Source organism: Protopterus annectens, chromosome 2.part1 (genome assembly GCF_019279795.1).
Source record: "Protopterus annectens isolate FY-2018-M chromosome 2.part1, PAN1.0, whole genome shotgun sequence".
In the NCBI taxonomy this organism is placed as follows: Eukaryota; Metazoa; Chordata; order Ceratodontiformes; family Protopteridae; genus Protopterus; species Protopterus annectens.
The window spans coordinates 1,447,383,375-1,447,406,609 of NC_056729.1; the positions used below are offsets into that span (position 1 = coordinate 1,447,383,375).

General features: G+C 41.1%; 1 protein-coding gene across 4 annotated transcripts in view; it reads left to right on the forward strand.

Annotated features, from left to right (window-relative positions):
* The window catches only part of HTT (huntingtin), a 4,811,037-nt gene that overhangs the window by 4,480,005 nt on the left and 307,797 nt on the right, over positions 1–23,235 (forward strand). The window lies entirely within an intron of this gene.

Sequence of the window (23,235 nt, forward strand, 5' to 3'; positions counted from 1 at the left end):
TCAACCTCTTAGAGCAAGAAATCTGGACAAATCCATAAGTAATGCAAAGGCCCAAAATAGAGACAATTTTTAAACATTGCTCTTGTAGACTTAGGAAGTCTATAAGCATGGATTTTCTGGAGGGTGTGACAGCTAAAATTCAAACGCCTATCAATATTTTCTGACTTCAGTCCTAAATGATTTGCCAGTAATTTGCCAGAAAACCAAATTTTTGTGAGGAACAGACTATGAGACGAAAATCTGGACAGTTGAAAGATAGTAATGGAGCATTGATACTGCCCACTTAATAGATGCACTTTTTACATGGGAGCATACCTAGTTTCTTGTGATGTAACCTTGTTGATTAAACAGCAAGTAAGGTGTTCCTCACACTTCACTTATTGCAACAATGCCAACCCATCCCAATGTTGTGGGCATCAGCGTGCACAATAAACTCCTTATTGAAGTCAAGCTTGATTAGTACAGGCTGCACACACACACAATATTTTTCCAAGTCATAAACATCCTTTCAGCTTCATTGGACCAATTAAACTTCACTGGATCCCTTGCCATAGTCATAATCTGACAAAGAGCATGCTACAGTAGCAAAGTGTGTTATGAGTCTTTAGTCATAATAAGCCCTAAAAAAGCCTTCACTTCTTTTTGCATGCTTTGACTAGTTTCTTATAGCCTTTACTTTCACCAGCCGGGGCCTCACCAAACCACGTCCAGTGGAATGGTGTAGAGACGTAGCTTTTCCCATGCCAGTTATACATTACACATTTGAAACCATTTTCCATTGAAGCTGCAGACTAGATTGAATCCAAAACTTTGACCTAGCTAATTGAGACATGAATCCTGATCTGCCTATACCCTAAGCAAGTGTGACTTCCAGTGAAATCATCCATGTAACCAACATCATATTGAATGTGTGTTTTTAAAATGCTTATAAATGGTGCCAAAATCAGATGAGACAGTTGGACTTTGCAATGAGTTCCATTAAATGTAATGAACTTTTAATTTAATGCCTAGCCGTACACTAGGACAAATGAGCTAATTGAAAGGTTAGGGAAGATACATAACCTTTTTTTTAAGTCTGTTATGGTAAGGTTATTGGCAGATCCTTCTACTACAGCAGGCTAAAAGAAGACTGCTTTCTATACTACACATGGCCTGTATCGGTATAAAGAAGCTCATGACTGCAGGTACAGTAATATAAACAATGTAATTCACTTTATTTGGCCCAAATCTAAAAGAGTTTGCAAAACAGAAAAGTGGGAATACTCCATTTAGCGTATAATTAAAAACAGTTCAGTCCTTCACACCATATTTACATTTTTTTCCAAGCATATTACCTTGTTATGGTTTTGTGCATCCAGGAAGACAATCCAGAAGTGGCCTTTACACCCTTAAACCAACAGTCACATCCTTCCTTAGGCTTGCTAAAGGAATACAAGCTGATTTTAAATGGAAGTAGTGCTCCTCTTTAAGGCAGCAGCTGTTTTCCTGAGACTAGAAATCCTACTTCCTCTGGGGACTTTCAAACAACTTTTTCTTTATAGCAGCACTTTCTACAGGTGCTCTGATTATCCTTTAACGTTGCTAAGCAGATTGAATGCTAATTTTCTTTCCTGATTATTTATATTCTCATCCTACTTATGAAATTCTATACCTTATCCTTTGTCAAGCTTGATCAGCTGAAATTAGATTACATGCTCACAGATTTAAAGGAAACACACCCCTTTCTAAGATCACATAGGCCATACACACTGTTAACAGAAGAGGACTTATAAACATACCTTCATAAAACAACTCCCTTTTTGTGTGCCTGTAGTGTTTGGAGGTATGTGTATGCATATGTGTATATACCTACATATCTGTAGCTATATATATCTGTATATGTGTATAGATGTATATATGGGTCTACTTTCAAATCCCAAGTTACCACTTGCCCGAACTACACAAGATCGAGACCAGAAACTCGATTGCACATAATCTTGACAGTTTACAACTTCAAATTTCAAAATACCGAAATTAGTATACTGAACGTTAGGTTCCTTCTGTTACATGAATAAAACACGTGCTTAAAAGTAAAACTTTTATTATTTAAAAACAGAAAGTCTTAACTCTTTACATAGATTACGTATTTGCAGAAATAGCAAAAAAGTGTAAAAGAAATGAAATGTTCCAAACATTTAACACTCTAAACATTCATTTCAACATTTGGTAAGCATAGCAAGTTTTAAAGTGTTATAAACAATTGAATGATCTAGAACTTAATCCCTGTAATGAATCCTTTTAACACTTGATAAACATAGCAACAACTTCAAAAATACTTACCTTTCTGTGATTAGAATGTTAACATCTTATTGCAAGGTATTGATTTCAAGTTCCTGGTTTAACATAATAGGTTCATAGGTAGGTACTAGGCTATCGGCCCGAGGGCCTACGTAAGCCTAGCCAACAAGGTTCCCTGGCTTACGCCACCCAAGAAAGTTATTTTCCTGTGCCACTGTCGAGCAGAGACACAGAAGTGATCCCCGGGGTGTATTTCCTATTTCCCATCCACTCATCAAGATTTTTCTTGAAGAATGCTAATGAAGAACTTTGTTTGACATAGATGGGTAGCCTGTTCCAGAGTATGGGAAGTCTCTGGGACAGGAATCTATCCCTCCAGCATGTCCTGTTTATTGCGGTGACAAGGTTTAGTTCCCTAGAGTGTGTAGCTCGGAGCGATTGGGATCTCTTTAGGTGTAGCATGTCCAACAGCTCTGGGTTTGACATAGCTTTATATGTTAGGCAGAGATCACCTCGGAGTAGGTGATACGCTATGGAGTAAAGCTGGAGTTTTTTGAGATGGTCAGTGTAGGGCATCTGTTTGAGGCTAGTAATCCTCTTTGTGAGGTACTTATGTGGCCTTTCCAGCTGCTGCAGATGTCTTGTGAGGTACATTCCAAAAGGGGTGTTGTACTCTATAATTTTTTCCTGGATGAGAGCCCTTTTATGATGAGGTGTGCCACATAGAAGGACTTCCTGACTACTGTGGCAATGTGACTATCAAAGGGCAGACTACTGTTCACGTGAGTCCCAAGGTCTCTTATCACACATTCGGTGTTAAGTAGACTGCTGTCTATGTAGTAGTTCATGGGTACAGAGTTTTTACCAAAGGAGATGACAATGCACTTTTTGGCATTGAGCTTGAGGCCATGGCTCGGACACCAGGCATCTGTCTCAGCGAGGCACTTCTGTAGGATTTCCACGTCATTTGGGGACTTGACTTTGGCTCCTAGTTTGCAGTCATCTGCAAACTTCGTTAGCCAGAGGCCTTCTGTGTTAACCTGTACTTCAGAGAAGTAGATACCAAACAGGAGAGGTCCCAGGACTGAACCCTGTGGTACTCCACTTGTCACTGGTTTGAGGTCAGATTTGGAGCTTGCAACTTTTACAGTGTGGGTCTGTCACTGAGCCAGTTGGCAACCCGTCTTGACATAGGGATTTATACTTAGTTTAGTGAGTTTAGCTATAATTCCAGATTGGGGGATGGTGTTGAAAGCCTTGGCGAGGTCAAGATAGGCTGTGTGAACCACCTTACCCTCATCTACGGCTTTGGTGACTGCCTCAAAGAAGTCAATCAGGTTCAGGAGGCATGATCTGCCTTTCATAAACCTGAACTGGGTGGGATCTAGAGTTTGGAGGTTACCAAGGTCTTTGTTTATGAGTTCCATGATGGTACGTTCCATGGCCTTGCAGACCAGGCTCATCAGGCTAATAGGACAATAGTTCCCGGGATCAGTTGTACATCCTATGGAATCCCGGGAATCATCTCTGTGTCACTGCTGGACAGAGGCACAACAAACTAATGGGCACAGTATTTTTTCATATAAGGGGTGGCGTAAGCCACAAAAATTTGGGCTAGGCTTATAAATGCCTTAGGGCAGATAGCCTAGTATAAACCTATGAACCTATGAACCTAATCCTTCTTTAGTAGCATAGTTGTAATATCTAAAGAGATATTACCCTACTTAGAGTTGCCAGGTACTTTTCCTATTAGTCTTCGATATTATGACACTCGAATATACACTGTCAGGATTGTGAAACGTCAATTTTGTGGTCTCGATCTTGTGTAGTTTAAGCAAGTGGTAACTCAGTATTTGAAAGTAGACCCATATATACATATGTACAAACACACATACACGCACACACACACACACACACACACACACACACACACACACACACACACAAAAAAACCCACGTTAGGCATAGACCAACTAGGTGGCTGCCTAGGGCGCTGCTGTAGCAGGGGTGCTTTTCCAGTAATCTGGATGTTGTAGGTATGCCAGGGTGGGGGGAACAAAGTGGTGGTGGGGGGCAATGGAGCCCTTTTCCCTAGGGCACCAGTGACCAAAGGCCGGTCTTGCACACACATACATAATATGTTTATGTGTGTGGTTGTGGTGAGGATAGTTGAGTGGCTGTTCTTTGACTTGTTCACAGTTCACGAGAAAGGAACCTGCCCCCCTCCCCCTCCGTGTCATTTGTGAGTTTTGATTGGCTGTGATCAAAACTGTGTCATTGTACTGGCAGTCAGTTAGAGCTGCTGCAGTTGTGTCTGTTTGTGTGTGTAAAAGTGTGCATGCGCATCTACGTATGTGCATATAGGTTTCATTTAGGTGGTCAAATCTAAAGTCATCACAAAGGAAAAAAGTGGTATATGCTGGTGAAAAATCAACTGATTGAATGTTACTTTTTTTTTTTTTTTTTAATGAGATCATGATATAGTAGGGAGTGGGGAATTTGCCCATCCCTCAATGTAGTATGATCTCAAAATTGGTGAATATAGTTAGGGATTAAGGGAGTTCAGCCCTCTATCTGGGGCTTTTTTTTTTTGACTGGAAAGTTTTGAACAGTTTTGCACAATATTTTATGGATCGATATGCTGTGTATTAGACCAAGTGTCATATACTTATTGTGTGTGTGTGTGCATATGTGTGTGTGTGTGTAAGTGTGTATATATATATATATATATATATATATATATATATTTTTTATAGATATATATATTTTTATATATATATATATATATATATATATATATATATATATATATATATATATATTTATTTATTTATTTATATAATGGGTCTACTTTTTCTTGTCGAAATATCATTCTTTCGAAAAGGAAAAGTACAGCCTCAGTTATTCGAAAGTGCTCTTTCATGAATACTAGTTCACTGAGCTAGTAATATTAACAAAACAAAATTGCTACAAAGGCATTTTTGCTTTCCCTTGTGCCCCCCACACCCCTGCTACTTTTTATATACTAACTCAGAGATCGAGCTACAGTGGGGAAACAGGTATATTCCCTTATCTCCACTGTAGCGTGCTTTGGTGCTGCAGTGTTTTTTTTTTTTTGTTAATATTATCGGTTTGGTGATATGGTATTTGCGAAAGTGCACTTTGGTTTGAGTGCACTTTTGCGTAACAGGGGTCGTACTTTTCCTTTTTGAAAGAGTGATCTTTTGACAAGAAAAAGTAGACCCAAATATATATAATATATATATATATATATATATATATATATATATGTATGTATTATATATATTAAGTAGATGCAAATTTATTTAAACACAATATTTTGACAAAATTTTATTGACAACTCTTTGTCTCCGTAACTCATATTAGCTCACCAAAAAGAAATATTTTTGTAAGGGGACAAGCCCTCTGCATCCCTTTATTGAATATATACTACCTTCACAATCACACAACCACTGAGAAAGTTGGATACTGGTGATTCATTGTGTGGTGCTTTCTCTCTTCTTCACAGTTGTGCAACTGTGGAGTTAGTATATTTAAGTAAGGGTGTGGGGGGGTGAAGAGGCATCTTGGGATGTCCTACTATTCATCTTTTGGAGTATTCTTAACATGAGGGAGTTCTCCGTCATAGATGAGCCAGTATCGGCCAGTATACAAAAGTCTTTCACTACTGTAGGAAGTGTGGTATGTTGCATGTAGGCTGCTCTTGTATGTCGGCCATGAAAGTGACATACGCATGCACCTATCTCAGAACCTCTTTGCCGCCAGTCTGAACACCACCTTTGAACATAGGTCTGCTTGTCGAGCCATTAACTGTGTTCCAGCGAATTCTCAGGTAAGTGTCCCATTGGGGAAATCTTGTTTCTTTTACTGCTGTTTAGTGGTAGGGTTCATGTCATACAAAAAAGGTAAATGCCAGTGCGGGAGACAAATTCCACATAAAGATAGCTATCTTCAGTGTTTGTTCTGCCTAGGGTCTACCCAAAATCAGAAATCCTGTCCCATTTGCCAAGCCTCTGTGCCCAAGATCGTAAGAAGTAGGCTTTCCTCTGTGGCCATTTACTTGGCAAACCAGAGCTTAAAGTTACTAGCTAAAAGCACGAAGGAGTGATCCTCGGAGTTGGTCGAGTTGGTTGATAAGCGGAAGGTCAAAAAGCCAAGCCTGAAGCTTCTGCTGCTCTTGTTACTATGGACATCTTTCCTGAGGTGAATGAGATACATCCAGTTCCTGGTTCCATATCACAGGCTGAGCCTGATTTGAGGCTGTCTTCGATCTGACCACAGGCATTTCCTGAGATGCTGAGCAGGCATCCATCTTGGATGTACAGATGGAACCGAGGCTCATGATAACCAAGGGCCCTAAGGTAATACCTCATATCCTGATGCAGGAGGAAATTCACTCCGATATTATTGAATGTAGGCCTGCTTCTGGCCCTCCTACATTACATAGGGCAGACCTGCATCAAAAGAAGAAGCAGAAAACTAAACATTTGTCCCCGCCAAAGGAACCTCACAGTGATTGGGAACAATTCACCCAAGGCCTTTTGAAGGCCCCCTTGTGTGTTTTAGTTCCTACCCCACCCGATGCAGCATCTCCACATAATAGTTGGGGAAGAGGTTTCTTCAGATGAAGAGGCATCCTCAGAAGAGGAATCTCTGACCTATTCCTCACAGATCCCCTCCCGTCTAGACTACACTTCCCTAGAGGAGGATTCCCGTGGAACTGACTCACCCATGGAAGAACTCTCTTTTGGTGAGACCTTAGTCAAAATGAGAAATCATTTTAAATGGGATAGTACTCAGGTATCTGAAGTACAAAAGGGATAGTTTGACCTTCTACAGGTGGAATCACCCAGCCCTTTAGCTATTCCTCCTTTGCCTCTGCTTCCAAGGCCCCCAACTCCTAGCCGCCTGTCCCTAAGAAGCCTGGCAGATTGTACAAGATCCCTGAGGACTGTTAAGTTCCTTTTCAGATGTCCTTCAGCAGGACCTGTCAGCTATTTCTGTGGCTTCAGATAAACCATCCTGGTTACTGCCTTCATCTTCTCTCCTTCCTTCAGATAAGGACAGCAGTATCCTGGAAAGGCTGGGCAAGAAAGTGTACACTTCAGCCACCTTGGCATTTAGAGCCATTAATTACCAAACACACTTGACCAGATTTGCCCTAGAGCTTCTGTCTCAACTCTGCCAGGTTACTTCTGATTTGCCTGTCTCAGAGAATAAGAAAGACTTTGGCTATGTCCCCGTTTGGACCCAGCCTGCCACTCCATCAATTGCAGCTATGATGCTGCAGAGGCCTCGGCCAGGGCAGCTGCTTCTGGCTCTGTCTTAAGGAGATTCTCCTTATTAAGACTTCAGCCATTACCAGAGGGCATTAAATTTAAACTTATGGATGATCCTGTGGACAACTCTGCTTTGTCTGGCCCCGCCACTGCTAATGTATTTAAATCTCTGCAGGAAAAGGGAAAGGAATTACAAAAATTGAAACACATATTTGTCTCTCCAGTGTCTAAATTTCAGCAAAATGACCTAACAAAAACTACTTTTGTATGTAGGCACTCCTTTCCTCCTCCTCCTCCTCCTAAAACAAAAAAAGGATGGTAGTAGGCCTCAGCAGTCCAGGGCTGCCCCTGCAACGCCTGCTCAGAAGCGTCCTTTTCCAGACAAACCTGGTTCCATCTGACTACCCAAACCACCCCACTCACATTCTGCTTTCCCAGTGCCTCTTTCTGTCTCTGCCAGTCTTACAAAGCATAGCTGAAGACCCCTCTGAGTTCTCTCTCTCATTCAAAGAGGTTACTTTCTGGTATGGAATTCCTTACCTTACTTCAGGGGCAACCCTCAACCTCCAAAGGAACATTTACCCTCCTTTCCCAAGGTACTTCTAGACCTATGGAGGCAAGAAACCATTCAGGGAGTTCCTCAAGAACAAAAGGAAGAGGTTTCTACTCCAGAATGTTCCTGGTGCCCAGAAAGGATGGTCCTTGGAGACCCATTTTGGATCTGTCTCATCTCAACACCTTTCTGAAGGTACCCATCTTCCTTATGTTAACTCTTCTAACCTTATTCCCTGTTGTTCTACCACAAGCCTTCTTAGCCTCCTTGGATATCGAAGATGCAGATCTACACATTCCGATCCATCCCAACTGCAAGAAGTATGTTTCTCTGTGGCTTCCTGGCATTTTTATTTCTCTACCTTGCCCTTTGGACTTTCTACTGCACCAAGGGTATTTACAAAATATCTAGCCCCTGTGATTACCTACTGCATGCTTCAGGACATCCATGTTTCTTCTTAACTGGATGATCTCTGTTTTATAGCAACCCTCCCCAGACATCCTAGAACAAAACATCTGTTTTGCCATTTCTCTTCTACAACATCTGGGATTCACCATAAACTTAAAAAAATCCGTTCTCTTCCCCTCTGAGGATCACATCTTCCTGGGGTGCAGGATTCAGAGTGCATGACTCTCTTTTCCTTCACAGAAGGCATAGGACCTCATGTCCTATTTTAAAAACCTTCTGCCTCTTCACCACATTTCAGCCAGAGAGTTGCTCATGGTTTTGGGATTCATAGCATCCACTCTTCCAATGTTACCTTTGGCAAAACTCCAGTGGTTCCTAAAGTCTGTTTAGATGCAGCATTCATACCCTCTGGACTTTCCAATTCCACTCATTCCCTGTCTGAAGAATGAATTACAATGGTGGATCCAACAAGTGTTCCTCAATCTAGGTCTCCCCTTGCACCCTCTTCTACCAGTCCAAGAGCTGTTCACAGACACTTCAGATGTAGGATGGGGGCAGCTTACAGAAACTAGAAAGCTCAAGAAATATGGTCCTCCTCTCAACAAAGGGAACACATCAGTGTAAGGGAGATGAGGGCACTGCTGATAGCCATTCAGACCTTTCATTCTCTCTTCCTCCCAGGACCTTTAAAACTGTTCACAGACAATATGACAGCCCTCTGATATGTGAAAAAGCTGGGGGGGGGGGGTAAATCCTACATACTATGCAGGCTGGCACTCCAGGTTTGGGAGTTGGCAGTCCAATATCGGGTAATTCTTCAGGCAGTGTGCATCCCATCCAACCAAAATTGTGTGGCAGACACCTTGAGCACATCCCTAGCTCAGTCCCCTGAATGGATGCTTCACAAGTGGGTATATCTCAAGTAGATCTCTCTGCCTCTCCCATGAACAGACAGCTTCCACAGTTTTGTGCCAGAGTCCCTCACCCTCTGGTCTGGAAGATGGGTGCTCTTTCGTTCTCTTGGAAGGAGATGTTTCTGTATGCATCCGTCCCATCCAATCATTCCAAAAGTCCTGTTCAAAATTTAGCAGGACAAACTAAAGATCTTGCTGGTGACTCCCTTTTGGCCAAGACAGCATTGGTTCCCTCTTCTCCTGTATTTAGCCAAGGGCAGTCACCGCAAGTTACCTCACAGGGTGGACCTTCTCATACAAGACAAAGGAACTCTCATGCGTCCCCGCTTATCTACCCTCCAGGATAGATAGAAGGACATAGAATAGTTGTGTAGTTGTGTAAAGTCTTGCCATAATGATAGATGTCCTTCTCTTCTTTGTTGCAGTATTCCAATCCCTCCCTCCTTCCCCCTGGTGGTTTGGTTCTTTTCCTTGACTAGTCATACTCTACCTTCCTTAGGCTAGCTTCCTCCTTGGTCATTCATTTCTGAGGTAGGTGCATGCATACATCACTTTTATGGCTGACGTACAAGAGCAGCCTAAGTGCAACGTACCACGCATCATATAGTAGTGAAAGACTTTTGCATATTGGCCAACGACGGAGCGCTCCTTCATGTTAAGAATAGTAAAATTGCCAGTTAAACAGTTTGTAATCGGTTTATTGCATGTTTAATCGGTTAATTATTGAATGCAGCACTTGGTGTATAAATTGGCTCAGGTTGCATTGTTTGATTTATTCCTAAGAAGGCGAAAAGCCAAGGTACCAGAATAAAGAAGAGGAGGACGTCTATCGTTATGTTACACAACTGTTCTTTCTCAGTCCCCAGACAATTTAAGTGAGTTAGCATTTACTGTGTTTAGGAATCTTTGAGTGTACCCAGTTTTTGTGGTAGATAGTTGAAATCACTCATTAAAATGGTAGTTTCATGTACAGGTAGTTCAATGGGTACATTTAAAAATCTTTCATGGTCTTCCAGAGGTACAGAAAGTGACCTAGCAGCCTATACACTGATAACTAATGTTCTTTGGAGTAGTGTAAACTTCATTCATTTCTCTTTGTGGGTCGCAGGAAGTGCATTTGTTTCTGTATTTACTTATTTGCTTTCTTGCTTACTTAATATTTGTTAATGAGGTTGATACACTAATTCAAAGACAGTTTTTTCAGGTACGACCCCAGGCCAAAAGTCATCAAAATTATTTAAAGTGCAATCACTGTTGTAAGTACAAAAATAAGTTATATTATAAATGAAAGGAAAGTCAAAGAAATCACAAAATTTCCTCTCTTCACATGAAAAATTACAGTAACATGTTAACCTGCCATCCCTAATACAGTTAAATCTTATGTAAAGTGTAACGATTTTCAAGAAAGATATGCAGCAAATCTGCAGCGTTATGTATGGTATCAAGCCCCTGTTTATTGTGATTATTCAGTGTGGTTAGCTGAAACAGTAATACTCTTTATTTGATTTCTTATAGCAGTTTACTGAAAGTCTTAAGATTAACATTGCCTGTAATAGTCAGGAAGGGAATTACAGATATCTGGAATAATGTTTTAGGATTTAAGGTTATTACAGCAAGCCTTTTTGTTATGTTTTTTTTTAATCAGTAGTGCCAAGCACATCCTCTCTGAACCATTCTGAAATTACTCAACTTAAGCAAAGCTACACGGTATAGCTGACGCTTAGAATCTGTTGGATCACTGGCAAATATTGCTACTCAAAAAAAACACCATAAAAGTAAGCTTCGCCACAGAGATTTTAAAAATTTTATAACTTTATTCTGGTACCTTGGCCTTTCACCTTGTTAGGAATAAATCAAACAATGCAACCTGATCCAATTTATACACCAAGTGTTGCATTTAATAATTAACCAGTTAAACATGCAGTAAACAAATTACAAACTGTTTGACTGACAATTTTACTAAACATTTTGTCACAGTTGCAGAATACTTTAATGAAGACTTTTATTTTATGTATTTATTAATAAATACTTCTTAAATAAACTTTACTATAAAATTCCACATATAAATTCCTATAAAGTCAAATTATTATCCAAATTCATTCCCCTAGGATAAAATGTCCTGTAATTTATGATCGTCCTACATTCTAATGTATTAAGTTCCTCTTTGAAACTACCCCGCTATTCAAAAATGGCCTGGCTAATACACTAAAAAACAAACTATTCCTCAATCCCCCATGTGCAGAAATAAAGTGATTTGCTACTGGACTGTTCGTAATATCCCCAAGATGTTCCATTATTCTGTCACCCTTCTTTTGGTTTGTCCAACATACCATCTTTTATTTGGGCGACCACATAAAATAATATAAGCAACCCCTAAGGAGTTGCAGCTGAAAGATTTTCTGGTTCTGTAATTCCTACCATTGATTTTACAACCATTTAAATTCTTAACCCTATTACATACTGAGCAGTTTCCACAAGGACATGTCCCTACTCTGTCACCTTGTCTAGCTGTTGTCCCATCCCCACTCAACAATTCTTTCAAATTATTATATCTACTGTATGAAAAAGTGATGTGTTTAGGAAACAAATGTCTTACTGTCATATCACCACTTACCATGTACCAAGATTCTCTAATACTGTGTAAAATATGGGAAGAACGTGAGGTACATAAATGGAGAGGATAAATTATTTTTTATGACTAAACTTTCTGTTATTTCTACCATTTCGGAAAGGCTAGTTAGAGAGCACATGGTAAATGTGACCACAGTAAAGTATTCCACTTTGCTTTACACAAATACACACTAATCCAGCAAAGACAAATGACCTTGTAACTTTAACAGCTCAGCAGGTTCTGTCATTTTCATCCATAGACGTTCCTCATATCCAGTAATTATAGATATGTTGTTGACTGCATCCTCCTTAGACTTTTGCATCAAAAAAATTTGTAACAATAATAATGGCCAGAATGACATATTTCAGTTTTGTTTTGGCAAGCACACAGTAGCCAAAGTATTCCAACTTAATTTACAGGTACATGGACACTATTTCTGCAAAGCCAGAATAAAGACCGTTTAAAAATGACCACTTGATAAAAGCACAAAGTGTTTTCAAACACAGACAGCCCCCATCTCTACCAGCAGCTATATCAACTTTGTTGATTATGTACACCCCTTATTGTTGTGAAGAAATTAATTACGCATACTTTATTAGTAGCTTTGAATTTGAATTAGTTACATGAAATTGTATAAATATCAACAGCACCACAAGGGAAGATCCACATGTGCAGTACATATTAAATAGAAGAGTATTTATGATGAGAGCATAAGAAGTATTAACCACCTGATAACATGTGCTAAGTTAATATAGTCATTTGAATAATTCCACATTAAAGAAAATGGTTACCGATGCAGATGTTTCTGTTGGCAAACAGCTTTACATTTCATTGCTTTATTTACACCTGCAGTCCTTGAAGAACAAGTGGCCTATATCGCACTAAACGTTTAGTATGTTGATAATATTGTCATGACATTTCCAGAACTAGATCAGCTATGCAATAATGACTGTATAGTAAACAACAATAGTTTCATGGTCTCCTGGACTTCATGTCTAGTATTTATTAAGGAGCCTAGTCCACATTCCCAATTGCTCCAAAGCATTGTCTGCTTAACTGACTTAACATCATGCAGTAGACAAATGAAGGTGAAAATATTCAAATTCTGCATGCTTGCTACAGAAAGTAGCTCATTAATAAGTCTGGGCTAACTGCCAGAGTAACTGTTTTTTAATTAAATGCAGAAATCCTTTACATTCCTATAGAGAAGACTGTATCACAGTAATATATAACAGTGACTATGTAATGAATGCTGAAGATCAGATGGTTCTGATCATCACTTCAAATAATGCAGACAGTTCAGACTGCATGACCTGACAAATGTCATCCTGTTTGTAGTTGCTGGAGGCTATAAAGAAAGTACTGCAGAATGCATTACTAATATGCACATGTTTAGGTTATGTTATATAATCCGGGCCTGTTAGTGAGTTAATGCACTCTTTTAGTACAATGCGGTGGTGGCGCTGCGGTAGCGTTGTCGCCTCACAGTTAGACGTTGCACGTTCCATTCTCAGTTAGAGCATCTTCTGTGTGTCGACATGCGTGAATGGGCGTTCCTTCGTTGAAGGTTGTGCGTTAGGCCCGGCAAGCCAGTATGTAAAAATCTACTGTCAATTATTAGCGGACCAGAGTTCCGCTGTGGCGACCCCTAACCGGGAAAAAGCCGAAAGACAGTAGTAGTAGTAGTAGTACAATGAATATAGCAAAACACTTAAAGAAAATATGCATGCTGTAGCAGCTTTTGTTGAACAACCTACGAGTTGAGCAAAAATCAGATATATTACAGCATGTATTCTGTTTTTCTAGGTGGGCTTACATGCTTGCAAGACTTCTACACTTCATTTTTGACCTTCAGAATAGCCATCTCACTGACATCACTCAGTAAAGGTCTGACCTACTTGAATGGCTGTTGGTGCTGTATTGTTGCAGCATACACCTCTAGAGTCAAAAGAGCCGGATCATACACAAATGGGACAGAGTAATGAACCAGGCCACAATCAGTCATACCAATATCCCATTACTTTGACTTCTCCCTCCTATTACAATAAAAACATAGTTCAAACCTGTCAGTGTACATACTAGTTTCTTCTTTACTTGTACATTTATTATAGAAATATGTATTTCATTTAAAGCTTTTAGTACATATTTTATAGCCAAAACACTGACAGCCATTTCCTAAACATAACAGAACAATTTCACATTGAAAACAGACTTAACATGAGAAACAGTACACTACACCTTTCCCCTTGAAAAAAAAACTTATGTGGAAATGCATCTGACAGCCCATTAAACTGCAAGAGATGTTCATCGTGTTACACTGCTGCAGTCATCACACTTGGGTTATCTGCCGTCAGGCAGTCCCGCAGTCGGCCTGAGTTCCAAAGTCTTGGTCCGGCGTCGGTAGCGGTCACTTCTTCCCTGACGTCAGTGCGACAGGTATATAAAAGAGGCAGCCATCGCCATTTTCTTCAGTCTTTTTTGCCATGCAGTGCCCGAAGCAGAAGCAGTTCGCAAGTGCCGGTCGGCCGACTCCTGAGATTTTCAAATCGAATTTCAGACCGAAGTCTTCAATAAAGCTAAGTACCCCGTTGGGGAATCTTTTCTTGCCTCAGACCGATGTCAGAAAAAATTAATAATTGCATTTCTTGTGGGAAGCAAATACCTCATAAGGATTTTCATTCTTATTGTATTCCCTGCCTAGGCCCAGACCACGACGTCACTGGTCGTCGGTTTTGTGCTAGGTTTAACAAACGTACTATTAAACGTTGGTTTGATTTCGCCTGACATTATTTTGGTAGAAAATTTAACTATACCATGCCGTCAGAGCAACCGACGACCAGGATGCATAAAAAGCGCAAAGATAAGGACAGGCAGCTGAGACCCAAACCAGACACCGATGCCTCTGCTAGGCCAGTCGCCGGTTCTCCTGTTTTCAGTGAGGTGCCTACGCAGCCCCTGACGACCGCTGATTTAGAACCCCAGGCTGCAGCCGATTCCCAAGCGGAGATTGCTGGGCCTCCAGAGCCTTTATCTTTAGGCCCTTCCGACTCCATGGTTGAGGGGGATTCCGGTGTAGTTGAAAGGCCTTCAGTTGCTGAAGGTGTCTTCAGACCAACTACACTTACTATAAAATCCTATGCAAAGCTGAAAACTCCTTTAAAAGTAAATAAGCCTGTACAGCAGTCTCCAGTACAAGGCCCCATGCCTAAGAAACAAATTCTCAAGATAGCTGAAAACTTAATTACCCTAATCAGGGGTTCCCATCCCCCTCCTGACAAAAGGCCTAGACAGGAGGAGGGCTACGCTTCGTCTGACCAGGTTTCCATTTCCTCAGATTCTTCTGAGGAACAGGAATACTCTTTTCCCCCTTATGAAGACTCTGATGCTGAGGAGTCTATTCCTTCAGCATGTCCGTCTGAAGACTTGTCCTTTGGGGAAACTTTACATACCATGAGGGAACATTTCCACTGGGAAGGCCAGGATTACTCTGATTCCAAGAAAAGGCTCGGAGAGTTCCTTTTACTACCCCAGCACAGACCCCTTGCTATTCCACCAGTTTCAGACATTGTGGATGATGTTTATTCAGAATCTAGCCTTAACCCAGATTCATTACCTCCTGCTCCAGTCAAACCAGACAGATACTACAGAGTCCCTGACTCCCACAAATTCCTATATAAAAGCCCTGTTGCTGACCCAGAAAACATTTCCCAGGGTCCCAAAGGGGTTAAGGCCTCTATTGCTAAAAATCCTGTGCCCTCTGAAAGGAATTCTAGAGTACTAGTCAGATGGGGAAAGAAAGTATATACCTCAGCTACTCTAGCTATGAGGGCCTTAACTTGCCTGTTTCACATGCTGAAATATCAACAATATTTGATGTCTCAATTAAAACAAAAAATGATCACTCATGCAGAGCAGCCTGACTACAAGGAAATGCAAGATTTGTTGCATGCAGCAGAACAAGTGGGAAAACATACTTTGCAATGTGGATTTGATTAATTGGAAGCTTCTTGTAGAGCAGCAGTAACAGGGTCTGTCATTCGTAGGCATGCTTGGTCAAAAGAGCAAACTTTACCTGATCATGTTAAAGCAAAGTTATTGGATGCACCTTTACAGCAGGATGTTGTATTTGGTGTGAAAGCAGAACAGGTTTTAAAGAAAATGGAGGACAAAGCAAAATCTTTGCAGACGGTCAAGGATTTTTTACTGGTTCAACCCTCTCGTTTCAGCAGAAATTGGCCAACCAAAAACTGGTCTTTTCCAACTTCTGACAGACCACAGAGGGGTAAATATAGATGCCCAAGGGGCAGAGGTCAGCCACAAGGCTCTTACAAGCCTCGACAATGGGGGGCCATAACACAGAAAGGAGGAGAAGACAGGCCTCAAGCTTTCAGAAGACAATCACAATGACTTACCCCTCAGACTGCCAAACAAATCCCTCTTGGCAGCTCCCTTGGGAGGAAAACTTGCACTTTTTACAGGCAATTGGCACATCATCAAAAGACAAATGGGTCCTAAATATTGTATCTCAAGGATACAGGTTCCACTTCCACACTTTACCAAGGATAAAAGGAATGCCAAACCTGCCACCAAATCAATGGGCAGAGGCTCAAAGACAAATTACAGCACTCATGGACATGAGAGCCATTCAACAGGTTCCTACACAGGAGCAAGGACAAGGATTTTACTCAAGACTCTTTCTGGTTCCCTGAAAGGACAAAGCCTGGAGACCCATTCTGGACCTTTGTATTCTAAACACATACCTGGAAGTACCCAAATTCAAGATGCTCACACTACAGCAACTTCTTCCCATGCTGGGCAAGAAGGCTTGGCTAGTAACATTGGACCTCAAGGAGGCATACCTGCATGTCCCTATCAGACAAAATTGCAGAAGATACCTCAGTTTTATAGCAGGTTCAACTCATTACCAATTCTCTGCACTGCCCTTTGGCTTATCTACTGCGCCCAGAGTATTCACAAAATGCCTGGCACCAGTAATTGCATACTGCAGACAAAGAGGAATTCAAATATATCCATACCCGGACGACTGCCTTATTCAAGCAGAAAGCAAGGACACTCTTTTAAAACATCTGTCGTTTGTAAAAAAACTACTAAGTTGCCTAGGGTACACAGTAAACGAAAAGAAGTCAAAACTAGTGCCCTCACAGGACCTAATATTCCTGGGTGCCAGCTTAAATACAACAGCCCAGATGGCTTATCTCACGCCAGACAAGCAAGAACAACTGACTCAATACTTCGAAATGATGGCAACAAAGACCCAACTCCCTGCAAGAAAAATTCTGCAGGCCTTGGGATTCATGGCATCTTGCATACTACTAATACCATATGCCAAACTGCATATGAGGAAATTACAATGGTACCTGAAAAGCGTATGGACTCAACAAAGCCACAGCTTGGAAACAATAATACCACTCATTCCCTGCCTTCAACAGGAATTTCGATTGTGGGCTCAGGCTTGTCACCTCAACAAGGGTCAGCCTTTCACCTTACCCACAGCCAGGCAATCAGTTACAACAGATGCATCGGATTACGCCTGGGGAGCACACATGGCAGGACAGTATATTCAGGGCAAATGGTCTGCAGATCAAATGCATCTCCACAGCAATCAAAAAGAGATGCTAGCTGTACAAAATGCCCTAACAGCTTTCAAGGACCTACTACATCCAGGACAACTACTAATAAAGACGGACAACACCACAGTGATGTGGTACATAAGGGGGCACACATTCCTACCCCTTATGCAGGCAAGCAATGACCTTGTGGAACACAGGACTGACCTACCAAGTTCAACTACAAGCACAATTCCTGCCAGGAAAGAAAAATACATTGGCAGACGAACTAAGCAGAAATATCATGGATCCTCAGAAGTGGAAACTAGATCCACAAGTATTAACAATGATAATTCAAAAATGGGGGAGCCCAGACATAGATCTTTTGCCTCCCCCCAAAACTACCAACTACGGAAATTTTGCACAAGGACATACCACACACAAGCTTGGAAAGTGGACGCCCTCTCATTCAACTGGAAACCATTGACAGTGTATGCCTTTCTGCCACTGCCTCTCCTGACAAAGGTGCTCCTGAAAGCCAGATTAGAGAGGCCACAAATGATACTCGTTGCTCCAGACTGGCCATGCCAACACTGGTATCCAATTTTAAGGAACATGGCTCAAGGCCCTCCATGAATTTTACCTCAAATTCCTCACCTGCTGACTCAGCAAAACAATCAGATTCTACACAGCTAGCTCAAGACTTTAAATCTGGCTGCATGGCAGATTACCTAAACAACCAGTCAACATCTCTCTCTAAAGCTGTTATGGATGTCATTCTGAAAGCCAGGAGACCCTGCACCAGGAAAACCTACTCAGACAAATGGAAAAGATTTTGCGCCTGGAACCAGGCTAAAGGCCAAAATCCTCTAATCCCAAATATTCCTCAGATTCTGCAATATTTAACTGAGATGTTGCACAAAGGCCTTTTCTTTTCATGTATTAAGATCCACGCTTTAGCTATTTCAGCTCATTACCACACAGACCCTCCTATATTTTCAAATCCATTACTAAGACAGTACCTCAGTGGGGCTAAGAACATAAGACCACCCCGGAGAGCACCAACACCAACTTGGGACCTCAATTTTGTTTTGGAAAAAACTTACATTACCGCCCTTCGAACCAGCTTTTTCAGCTGAGTTACAATTTTTATCCTGGAAAACTGCCCTGCTGCTAGCAATAACTTCAGCACGAAGAGTCTCAGAGCTGCAGGCCCTAATGGCAGTGGAGCCTTTCATCATTTTTCATCGAGACAGAGTCTCTTTACGAACTAACCCTTCCTTTATGCCAAAGGTGGTATCCAGTGTGGCTCTAAACCAAACCATTCATTTACCCACCTTTTATCCAAACCCCCAGAATAAAGGGGAAAGGCTGCTACACTCTTTGGACATTCACAGGCAATTACGTTTCTACTTGGATAAAACTAAGGCTTTCAGAAAATCTGACCAACTCTTTGTATCCTATGCTGCAGGATCAGAAGGCAAGGCTATCTCAAAACAGACCATTTCAAAATGGATAGGACATTGTATCCGTTTCTGCTACACCCACCATGGGAAACCTGTACCTGGTAACATTAGGCCCCATTCCACCAGGGCTACAGCAATATCAACAGCCTTCCTCAGAGGGGTACCAACCAAGGATATTTTGGAGGCTGCAACTTTTAGTTCAGTGCACACCTTCTCCAAGCACTACAACTTACCTCTATACTAAAAAAACAGAGTTGGCTTTGCCACTGCAGTTCTGCAGGGCCTATTAGCTTCTCCAAACCCTGTTTAGTACCAACCACCCAGCCTTAGCTTTGGGATTTAACCCAAGTGTGATGACTGCAGCAGTGTAACATGATGAGCATGACATTAATGATTTTACATCACTTCCTGTATGTTGGTTATAAAACCAGGACGTGGGGCCTCTGGTTTTCTGAAAGAGTCCGTTAAAAAAAGGTGGAAGAAAGCTTAAAATAACATTCCTCGGTCTGTGTGACATTTTTCTCAGTCACTGCTGTTCCAGTTTGTGACTAGTTTCCTTTTATGATGAACATAGTACAGTTTTGTACCTACCATAAATGTCGATGTTCGAGTGTTCACACTGCTGCAGTCCAGGTTACCCTCCCACCATCCCCTCTTCATACCTGGGTTTTATCTATACCTCCCTTTTTATACAATCTATATGATGCATTTTTACATGGTGTATTTGCTTACAGCTGTAGCTATTGTTTCCTACACATGTATTTCACTTAGGATTATGTATTGCCTTCCTATTTGGGGGCACCTGACATCTGGGGCAAGAAAAACTGAAGAAAATGGCGTCGGCTGCCTCTTTTATACCCCTGTCGCACTGACGTCAGGGAAGAAGCGACTGCAACCGACGCCGGACCAAGACTTTGGAACTCAGGCTGACTTAGGATTATGTATTGCCTTCCTATTTGGGGGCACCTGACATCTGGGGCAAGAAAAACTGAAGAAAATGGCGTCGGCTGCCTCTTTTATACCCCTGTCGCACTGACGTCAGGGAAGAAGCGACTGCAACCGACGCCGGACCAAGACTTTGGAACTCAGGCTGACTGCGGGACCGCCTGATGGCAGATAATTCAAGTGTGATGACTGCAGCAGTGTGAACACTCGAACATCTACATTTATGGTAGGTACAAAACTGTACTTTATGCTGGAATCCGTACTCAAATAGCAGATAGTGAAGTTGTAATTAGCGACTATGTGAAGGGTGCAGGAGTTTAAAAGACAAATATGTAATGCATGTGCTGACAGCTTGGGATAGCCCACTTGACACAAGTGCCTCTTTTCAGGAGCAACCCAGGAGTACTGTATCTGGTGAAATAACTTTCATCTGTACTACGTGCTAGGCAAGGTGCTGTAGCTAAACAAAGTGCATTTCACACTTGTGCCTGCAGAAAACAAATTCAATTCAAAATATATTCATAGCTAAACTGTTAACATTAAACTCATAGTTCATGCTGTCCAGTTTATTTAAAGCACAATAGCAAGCATATTGACAACATTTAACAAAACAAGGATCACACCTAAAGAACATGGCTCTAGTTATGATTCTCCATTTTACTGCAGTTTCGTTATTTGCACCATAACTACTTGAGTTCTTAAGGAGTTACTATGCTTGCAGTCCAGGGGACTACCCAAATTTCTAGTTGCCTCAAAGCACTGGCTGGTTAAGAGACTTGCTCAAACTCACACGTTAAGCAAATAAGGACTGAGGAAATCAAACCCTGTACAACAGGTGCTACAGTTTATAATTGTAGCCCTCTGCACCAACTACCAGACTAAATGAAAAAGGGAAGAGAAGAGTTCAAACCCCACACCCTTGACAAAGGAAGCAGGCAATTTAACCCACTATGCTAATTTGTACGTTATGAGTTGGAATGCAAGAATCAAGTATTTATACACATGCACACACAGACGTGACCATAAATTTGAGCTTGCTGAAAGTCGCATTGTAGGCAAATGGAGGTGAAAAAGTTTAAACCCTGTGCTTTTGAAGACAAGGAGCAGTGCATCAATATCAAATAATATTAAGTGTCAGACATTAACAGAAGAATAAGTGTTGAATAGGCATGCATTTTCTAAATAATAAAAACTATAAAACTCTAATGAAAGAAAAGTAATGAGAGAGAGGGCATAAATATGAGGCAAAACTGGAGACGGCTAAGAGCAGACTACTCTAATTCATTTAAAAAGTTAACACAACTGTTTTTACATCAACATATTTTGCAAGACACAAAACAAAGACGTTTAATAAATTAATAAATACATAAATAAAATAAATAACCAGCTTTATTGGCTGATTGTAAACCTCAGTGACTGTTAACTTTCAACGATTTATCAGTAACCGAAATGTGTGATTGTCTGTCAGTTGATGCAGAGAATTAAGGCTGTAAACTCTTAATCACCTGCTTCCTGCATCCATGAATGGGAGGTTAGATTCTTTCTTCCTTATTTTGCCTACTGTGTTACTCTGAGTAAGTCACTTAACCAGACAGTACACAAAGCTGTTTTAACAATCCTCTGGCTAGAACACATACACACAAGTACACACTTACACAAACTCCCACTTGCACGGGATTTCCAGTTCTAAATCCAGTGATCAGCTGCATAAATCAGATTAATTTATAGCTCTAATTAAATGTAAATGCTTAAATCCCAAGTAAAATCCAGCAGCTGAATAAATCCAACAACTGAGTGCTTAAATCAGCCGAATTAATTCCATTCAGAGCAGCAGACTTAGTTAACACAGAGTGTCAAGCCATTCGTATAGAACTTGTATTGCTTGTGGGGTGGAGAAAGGGAGTTGAACCTGTTGCTACAGAATTGCTATTGGTGGGGTGTGTGGGGGGTTCGAACCTGCTGTTACTATGTCCTGTAACTGGCCATATATGAAAGAGAGGAACCATTGAAAAGGAAGATATTTCTTTTAAGTTTATTCTACAGGAAAAGGGATAAACCTCTGATTTTATTCTGCAAGTTGCTAATGAGTTTATCATGGAGATTTGGATTTCATCAGCCATACCAATATCCCATTACTTTGCTGTCTCCCTCCAGTGATGGTAAAACATCATCGGTGTGACTGAGTTCTAAACTGAAGCAGTGGGCGTTGGTCGGCTGCCTTTTTCACCCCTACAGTAATGTGCCAGTAGTTTGAATACATAATCCTTTAAAGATGGGGTGCTGCAATAACACTAAACCCAAGTGTCAGTATGAATTCTTTTTCAGATTGCAGCAGATACTCAGTATCCAGTATTTTATTATTTTTTGAGACAAGAGACATCTTTATTGAATTACAAGTTCATAGGTTCATTCTAGGCAAACAACCACAAGGGTCTTTAACAAGCCTAGCTGCGCAATCCAACCCGGTTTTGTCCTAAAGTTCCTTGGACGCCTATTTGGTGGGCTGTGTGTATGGAGGGCATGTTAGTTGGAGATTAATTTACTTACTGTTGACCTCTGTCCGTCAGAGACATGGGGCCCAGGCCAGTGGTGAATTTGTGATTTCCCATCCAGTGATCAAGGTTTCTTTTGAACAGGGTCAGGGATGGTCTCTGCTTCACATAGATGGGGAGCTTATTCCATGGCACGGGGATCCTTTGAAACTGCATATCAGTCCCTTGAACAGGTTCTGCTTTTGTTGCAGACAAAGTTCAGGTCCTTGGATCTAGTGTTTCTGGTGGTGTTTGTCTTGCAGATATGCAAGAGATCCATCAGAGCTGGATCCAGAGATGCTGTATATGCTAGGCTCTCAGTAACCTGTAGGCGACTGAGTACAGAGATATGACCTTAAGTTGGTCTGTATAGGACAAGGTATTCATACTCTGGATTTTCCTGGTTAAGAACTTTTGAGGGTGTTCCAACTGTTGCAAGTGCCTAGCTTGGTTCATGCCAAAGGAGACGCTGTACTTAATGATGGATCTTATAGAGGCTGAGTTGACTACTATTATTACTTTCTTGGTCCTGGATACCATACCCTTGCTTATGAGTTGATCAATATAGAGCAGTTGATTTTCTTACTGTCTTGGCTACATGTTTGTCGAACACCAGATTGCTGCCTATGTATGTTCACAGAACCCTAACCGTTTGGTCAACTC